Source organism: Lygodium microphyllum, chromosome 5 (assembly GCF_053477565.2).
Source record: "Lygodium microphyllum isolate KBCC chromosome 5, Lygodium_microphyllum_v1.1.10, whole genome shotgun sequence".
In the NCBI taxonomy this organism is placed as follows: domain Eukaryota; kingdom Viridiplantae; phylum Streptophyta; class Polypodiopsida; order Schizaeales; family Lygodiaceae; genus Lygodium; species Lygodium microphyllum.
In genome coordinates this window covers 50,300,502-50,307,590 of record NC_141139.1, presented here as the reverse complement: position 1 = coordinate 50,307,590, position 7,089 = coordinate 50,300,502, and positions in this window count along the sequence as shown.

Here is a 7,089-nt window from a genome sequence, read left to right as displayed (position 1 = left end):
TTTGCTTAACATTTTTAATAATTTTAGTATTTGTTTTTTGGCAATAAAAAAATACAAAATGTGTGTACCAACCTGCACTACCACATGAACAAGAACACACGTGCATCCTCGCACATGACCTCGAAAACAATGAATAATCACACCTTGTGCGATCGACCACAAACGAGGCGAAGTGGTGAGAGGAGTAAAATGTTTTTACTTGGAAGGGGTGTGAAGTGAGGTGTTGTTTTGTGAGTTACACACACACACACACACACACACACACACACACATGGGGGGGGGGGAAGAGGGGAATTTTTTTTTTCTTCTTTAAAAAGGGGGGGGGGGGTCAAGAAGGGTGTGGGTAGGGGGTTTGGTGGGTGGGTACCGGGGAAAAGGGAGGTGGAAGGGCAGTAACAAAAAAGAGGGGCACAAGGGAAGGGTAAGGGAGGTTTTGGCGAGGGGTTTGGGCAGGGGGAAGGGGTATTGGGCTTGGGGGGGGGGGGGGGGGGGGGGGGGGGCGGCGAGAAGGGGTATGGGGTGGGAGGCAAGGGAGGGTGGTACTGGGGGTAGTGGGGGAAAGGAGAGGGGAGGCAAGACAAAGGGGGGGTACTCGGACCAGTAGCGGTGGCTCTGGTGTCGGTGACATGGGCGTAAGGGGTGACAGACGATGACAGGCGGCAACTTGTGGCAATGGCATCTGATACTCAACATAGCTTGTGGTAGAGAGAAGGAGAGGGTAGGAGTGGACACAGTTTGAACAAGATAGAACCCGTTTGCATGGAAAAAACAAAAAATAAAACTCAAAAACATAATAAAAAATTATTTTTTTAAAAAATAAAAAAGTCAAAATGGAATGCAACAAGAAGGGAAAATGTGCATGTTGACAAGTTGGATAGGGCTATCCAATCAAAACATGGTCTCAATGAAAAAGAGGGAGGTTTGCATGGAAAAAACAAAAGAGACACACCTGAAAATCAGAGCAAAAATTAATTTTGAACAATTTGTAAGTCAGAACAAGGGGAAACAAAAAAGAAAATGGTCCAAGGAAGGGTGATTTATAGGGGTATCTAGTCAGATTGTGATTTTGGTGAAAAAAAAGGCGTGTTCACATAAAAAAGAGCAAAAACACGTAAGGAAATACAAGTAAAAATTAATAACAAAAATAGATAAGTTAGAATGAAAGGGTGAGAAAAAAAAAATATGGGGAGACTAACAACTCAAGGCTATCCAAAACAAAAAGCCATTCCGATGACAAAAGAGCGAGTCATATGGAAAAAATAAAAAATCGTGTAAAAATAAATTTGCAAACATGCGAAAATAAATAATGGTGAATCCATGCATCGAAAGAGGGGTTGTAAAAAGAAAAAGTATTTGAAAAAAGAGAAGGGTCAAGAGTATCACACCAAATTGTAGTTTTGGTTAAAAAGACGCGTTCTCATGGAAACATGTCTTGTTGCTAGGAATTGAGGGCTATAAAAAGGAAAACTGGCTAGTTCAAAGGGATAAACAAGACTGTAAGGGCATATTTCAATTTCAGTGAATGTAGGGTGCATTCTCATGGGGCATAAGTGAAAGGATAAAAAAACCAAAAGGGCAAGAAAAGACCGTGGGAATGGGTTAGAATAGGGTGAGTGGGTTAGAATAGGGTGAGTGGGTTAGAAAGGGACTCAATAGGACATAAGGAAAACATGGTATAGTGTAAGGATCAATTAATAGGATGTCCATGTAAGAAGCTGGGAAGAATTAGGATTTAGTGTGTAAATAATATTGATGCCATGCCACATTGACATTGGTAGAAAAGGAGAGGACATGTATTTTTCTCATCTTTTGACACATTAATACATTACTGTCCTTCTCTTCACCTTGCTCTTAGCTTCAATGGCTTTTTTCTCTTTCTTGTCTTTTTCTCTCCTATTCTAGTCTTTCTCTCCTTGTCACTCTATTTCTCTCTCTTCTGCACTCTTTCTTCTATCTCTTCAGCAGCCTTCTCTCTCCTCTTTCTCTCTCCAATTCACTTCTTGACAAGTGGTATCAAAGCATTGGTCTTTGATCCATTTTTCCTTCTATTTTAGTCTAATTTTCTTCCTAAAAACCAATTTCAGACAAGTACTACAGGTACTTGACAAAGACAGTGACTAGTAGAGGTTTGTAGACAATCTATAGTTAGCAGGAGACTATATCTGGAGATCTTCAAGGTCAGATATGGCGGTGGAAGGCTAAAATAGCAGGTTGTCATAAAATTTTCAAGCAATTTGGAGGTAACTAGGTTAAATGGGAGTTAATCGGGCTTAGTTGGGAGTTAAACTTTGATTTCTTTTCAAGAGAGGGTTCTCTTTCCTCTTTCTTCAAGATTTCATGGAGTTTGCAGCACAGATATTCTCCTAGCCTTTAGCTCATGAGGTTTCATAGGCATTTCATATTGGAATCTTTCTCTAATCTTCATCCTCAACAAGTGGACTACCTATTTGTGCCTGCATTAAGCTATGGATTGCAGAGAATAGCCTCGAAAATTGTGCTACAATTTTCGGGATGATTCTAGGCCTTGATTCTCCTCCTGCTGATTATATTGTAGTTTGTGGCTTTGTCACCACTGATCTTTTGTATGGTGAAGCTCCCACAAATTCATGGCAAAAGTGGCATTCTCCTCTTCTCCCATTTCTGAGAAACCCTAGCCATGGCAGCCATGAAAGCTTTAACCCAAGCTTTCAATTCTTATTAATTTCTTGAAGATTATTCATCATTTCAGCCTGTGGGATCATTTCAATAAGGATTCTTGAAGAAATTCCAAGGATTAAGCACGATCGGTCAAAGATTGAAGCTCAAGAGGTTGCATGGAGCCAAAATTTGGGAAAAACGGGTTTAATGCTTCAATCTTAAGCATTTGAAGCTTCAAGATTTCTCTCAAGCATTAAATACACAAGGCTTGAAGATTATTTTGGCAACATTGGACTGCCGGGGAGGCTTTATCAAGCATTTGGAGATTGATCAAGTCATCATCAACCATGTCAATGGTACTATTCTTCAATTCTTAATCTTTCATTAATCCATTTGTTGAGCTTAATCCACTTGATTGAGAGATTAAAGAATTGAATAATGTCCATTAATTTCAGCCAACCATTACTTGAATCGATCCATTTATGTAATGCAATGTTTACTTTATGCATATTAGTTCTAATAAGTGAATTAGAGGCTTCAATCTAAAATTTCTAGCATTACATTTGATCCAATTGATAAAACCTATTGATTGATGAGGTTGCTCACTCTAATCCATTGATTGGCTGAATTCTTTTACCCAAGCTTGAAATATTGTAAAAGGGTAAGTACCAGCAATCAATGAGTCACTGAATTGCATTGGTAAGACCCTCTCCCTATCCAATTTTTGAAGATTCCATCCAATTGCATTTCATGAAAGGGGCTGAATGAATATTTTAGAGTGATTAGAATAGAATGCTAGTGCCATGTTGATATACCCACTGAGGAAAAAGGTGGATGTCGGGGGAGATAGTGGGACAAAAGAGAGGTGACCCTCCCTCACTATTAAAGATCCCAAAGGGGTGCAAACAACTAACTTGGGGGGAACTTTGCCCACCTCCTGATGATTTGGAGCCCGTGTAGGGAGCTTGTCCTATTGTTTTATCCCTCACACAGGTACAATGAGTGGAGAATTGAAGATTGAAGTGTTTTCAAAGACTCAAGTACCTTCAGGAGCAAAACTGTAATACTTTCACGCAATTAAAAATTAGTTGGTTAGTTCAAAAGTTAGTTAGTCAATTAATAAGTTAGTAAGATTACCAACTAAAGACTACCTAAAGTAAAAATTAACTAGTAATTTTTATTTAATTAAAAATATAAAAAATTGAGAGTCATAATTCGATATTTTTTTCCCGATTGACAAGGACCGTAGCCACCCTTCACGAAAGTTACAACATGAACGAGAGTTACGAGCCATATTAATCACTAGTGTTAATGTGTATAGTATGGATGGTAAAAAAATATTAGAAATTAGGGTAAAACTAGCATATTTTAGATGTTACTTATTGTAAATATCCTAAAAAGCTATGCAGATTTCTAGAATAGGATGTCATGTAAAAAAAAAAGCAAGTGGTTTTTTAAAAGCTTGTTTTGGAGATTTAATACAAAAAAGAAGGATTGGCAAAATCACGTGCGCTATGATCGCAGTTTACAAGCAGTAAACAACACTTCGAACATGGAGAAGGAGTGATCTGGAAGATTTCTAATCGTGAAGCCCCAAGAGGAACACCAAGAAAAAGAGAATTCTCTTGCAAGAAAATCTATCTTGTAACATCAACAAGCTTTTGTTTCATTCTTTTAATCATCAAAACAAAGAAAACAACAATTCTTCACATAGCATCATAGTAGATTTCTCCCACGGATTTGATAGAATCAACCATAATCTTTAATATCTTCATAAAATCCATCAATAGAACAAAGAATACACCATATTTGAATGGAAATCAATCACATATTATTCATCTTCAATGTCTTCATAGTTCTCTCTCTCAATCTCTCATATACAATTACACAGTTTTGATAGATTTTACTATCTCTGACTCTCTCTCTCTCTCTCTCTCTCTCCATCAATAGTACATCATATCCTCACTACAATTCTCTCATAATAACCCTCAATAATCCTTATTAGGTCGTGGATGCACCTCCCAAGAGGTATGTCTGATATGAAGAGTCACTAGAGCCACTACAGTGTCTTTTCACAGCTCACTATTGTCACTGTCACTTAGTCTTCTCTTCAGTCTTCAACAATTGTTTCTTCCACTTGTTTTAGCTCTTTTGAACTTAGATTCATCCTTTTCAAAGGTTAGAAAAATTTCCCAAAGTCACACATACATTCTACAGAACACTTATAGAAGATCTACAGAACAGTCACAGTACAACACCAGAACAGCTACAGTACAGTTACAATATAGAGACAGAGTAGAGATAGAGGCTTACAGAGGGTTACAAAAGGTCATCAAAACCTTATAGCTCATACTCAAACCATTCCAAACTCTTAAAAACTATTCAATAAGCTTTCAAAAGATCTCAATCTTCATCAATCATCTATCCATGCTTCATACAGAAGACAATCAGAACAAAACAGAAGCTATACAGAAGGTATACAGAAGGTATACAGAACCAATCAGAACCTATCAGAACATCACAGAACCTCATATCTCCACTGAGAATAATCATAAACTTCTAAAATATAATAAATATTATCCAAAACACTCAAATACTTCCCTTACAATCATACATCACTCTAAATCCATAAAAAATCAATCATTCAGTCCTCAAAAATAACAAAAATCAGTCAAAAATTCAGTCTTTTTCCACTCTCAACATATCCCCACACTTTGAAAGGAAGCGTCCTCGCGACCTAAGGAAAATAAGAATATAAGTTTACTAAAGAGCTCAATTTTATCTTTCATCCGATCTTCAATAATCTTGCTAATCCACGACCCCAACTTATCACCTGTACTTGATAGAAAAAACTACTAAAGGAAAACTCCATTATTCAATAACTCATCTGATTAATCATTTAAAAAACCATAACAAATTTTTAAAGGATATAAGAGGTTCTCTTCAGCTTTCCACCATAGGCGTTTCATCCACCAGCAATCTTTTGAAAAGAGCTCTCGAACAAGTATTCTCAATCAACACGAACTCATCACATACAATTAAGACAACACATACACTAATACTAACACAACCATCTGAATGACACCTCCAAAAAGAGATATATCATTAAAAAGCTTCCAAAATACATTGCAAAGGCATCAATGAAGATGATCCCTTTTAAAAGCTTGGTGGTTTCGGAAGTGATCCATGGAGAAGGATTCATCTACAAATGTCTTTGGAGGATTTTGAAAAAACTGCAAGCATCACATCCTTTCTATCAAGACAAGGTATCTTCTAGGGAGACATAGGGCATGAAAATATAGGACATCCAACTGGTGGGAGTCAATGTTCACATTGACATTCATCCAAAGTTTTGGAATGGCCTTTTGATCATTATGGGAATGCCTATGCATGTATGCTAGATACCAAGCAAAATGAGCTGTCAATCTCATCGAAGGATCCAGAGATTGTGAATATTTGTGAGCAAAATGAATGTAGTCCTGGTATGCTTAACTGGCAGTTGTCCAATCTCCTGGAATTATTGGCCAGTTTATCTGAGGTCCTGTAAGAGAATCACTTGAGCTCCATCCTCTTCTTTGGGGAATCTGTTGATCAAACCCTTCATATTCACTAACCAACTGAGGGGGTTGAGAGATAGAAGTGGCAGGAGATGGAAGTGGAATAAGGAAAAGTGGATGAAGAGATGGGTAGGCAAAATCATAAAAGGAGGAACATGTTAAAGAAGGAGTGGCTGAAAATTTTAGGGAATTAGTTAGGAAGGGTGTTAATTGATAAATAGGAAAGGTAGAAGGTACATGAATGGATGGAGAAGGACATGGTGGAGAAGGGAAAAATACTCTATCTTCGATAAAAGAGCAATATGTAAATAAGGGAATTTGAGGAAAAGATCGAGGTTGGAAAAGAAGGGGTAAGATGGCTGTTGAATTGGTTTGAGAGAGGGAAAGATATATATCATAACGGTGAGCCATTTGTTGGTAATACAGTAGGCTAGGAACAGAGGGACCTAAGATAGATCTTCTCTGATAGGCATAAAAAAAAGGTTGAATCAAATGGATTATTTTTTGAAAGGTGAGCTAAGAGATCCACCCTCAGTTGGTTAGAGCTCTGTACATATGTAGAAGCTGTGTTCTGTTGTTGGTTCAGGACCATAGAATCAATCATGGAGTACCAGGAATTATCAAGGCAAGTAGCCACTTTTGAGGAGTAACTCTGGAACATGTCATCTATTTGCAACTCCAAATAATTGACATACAAAACAGCTTGTAAAACCACATCTCCCACATACCAGGCCATATCCACTTCATCTAGAATCAACACTTCATGTAAAATGCCAACTTCTGTAATTGATAGTGGACAAAGAAAGAATAGTTCGGAGGAACATATTCCTAGAAATGCTCAAATGTAGACCATAGAAGATCCATCTTGGACTGCAAATTTTCCACTTTATCTTGG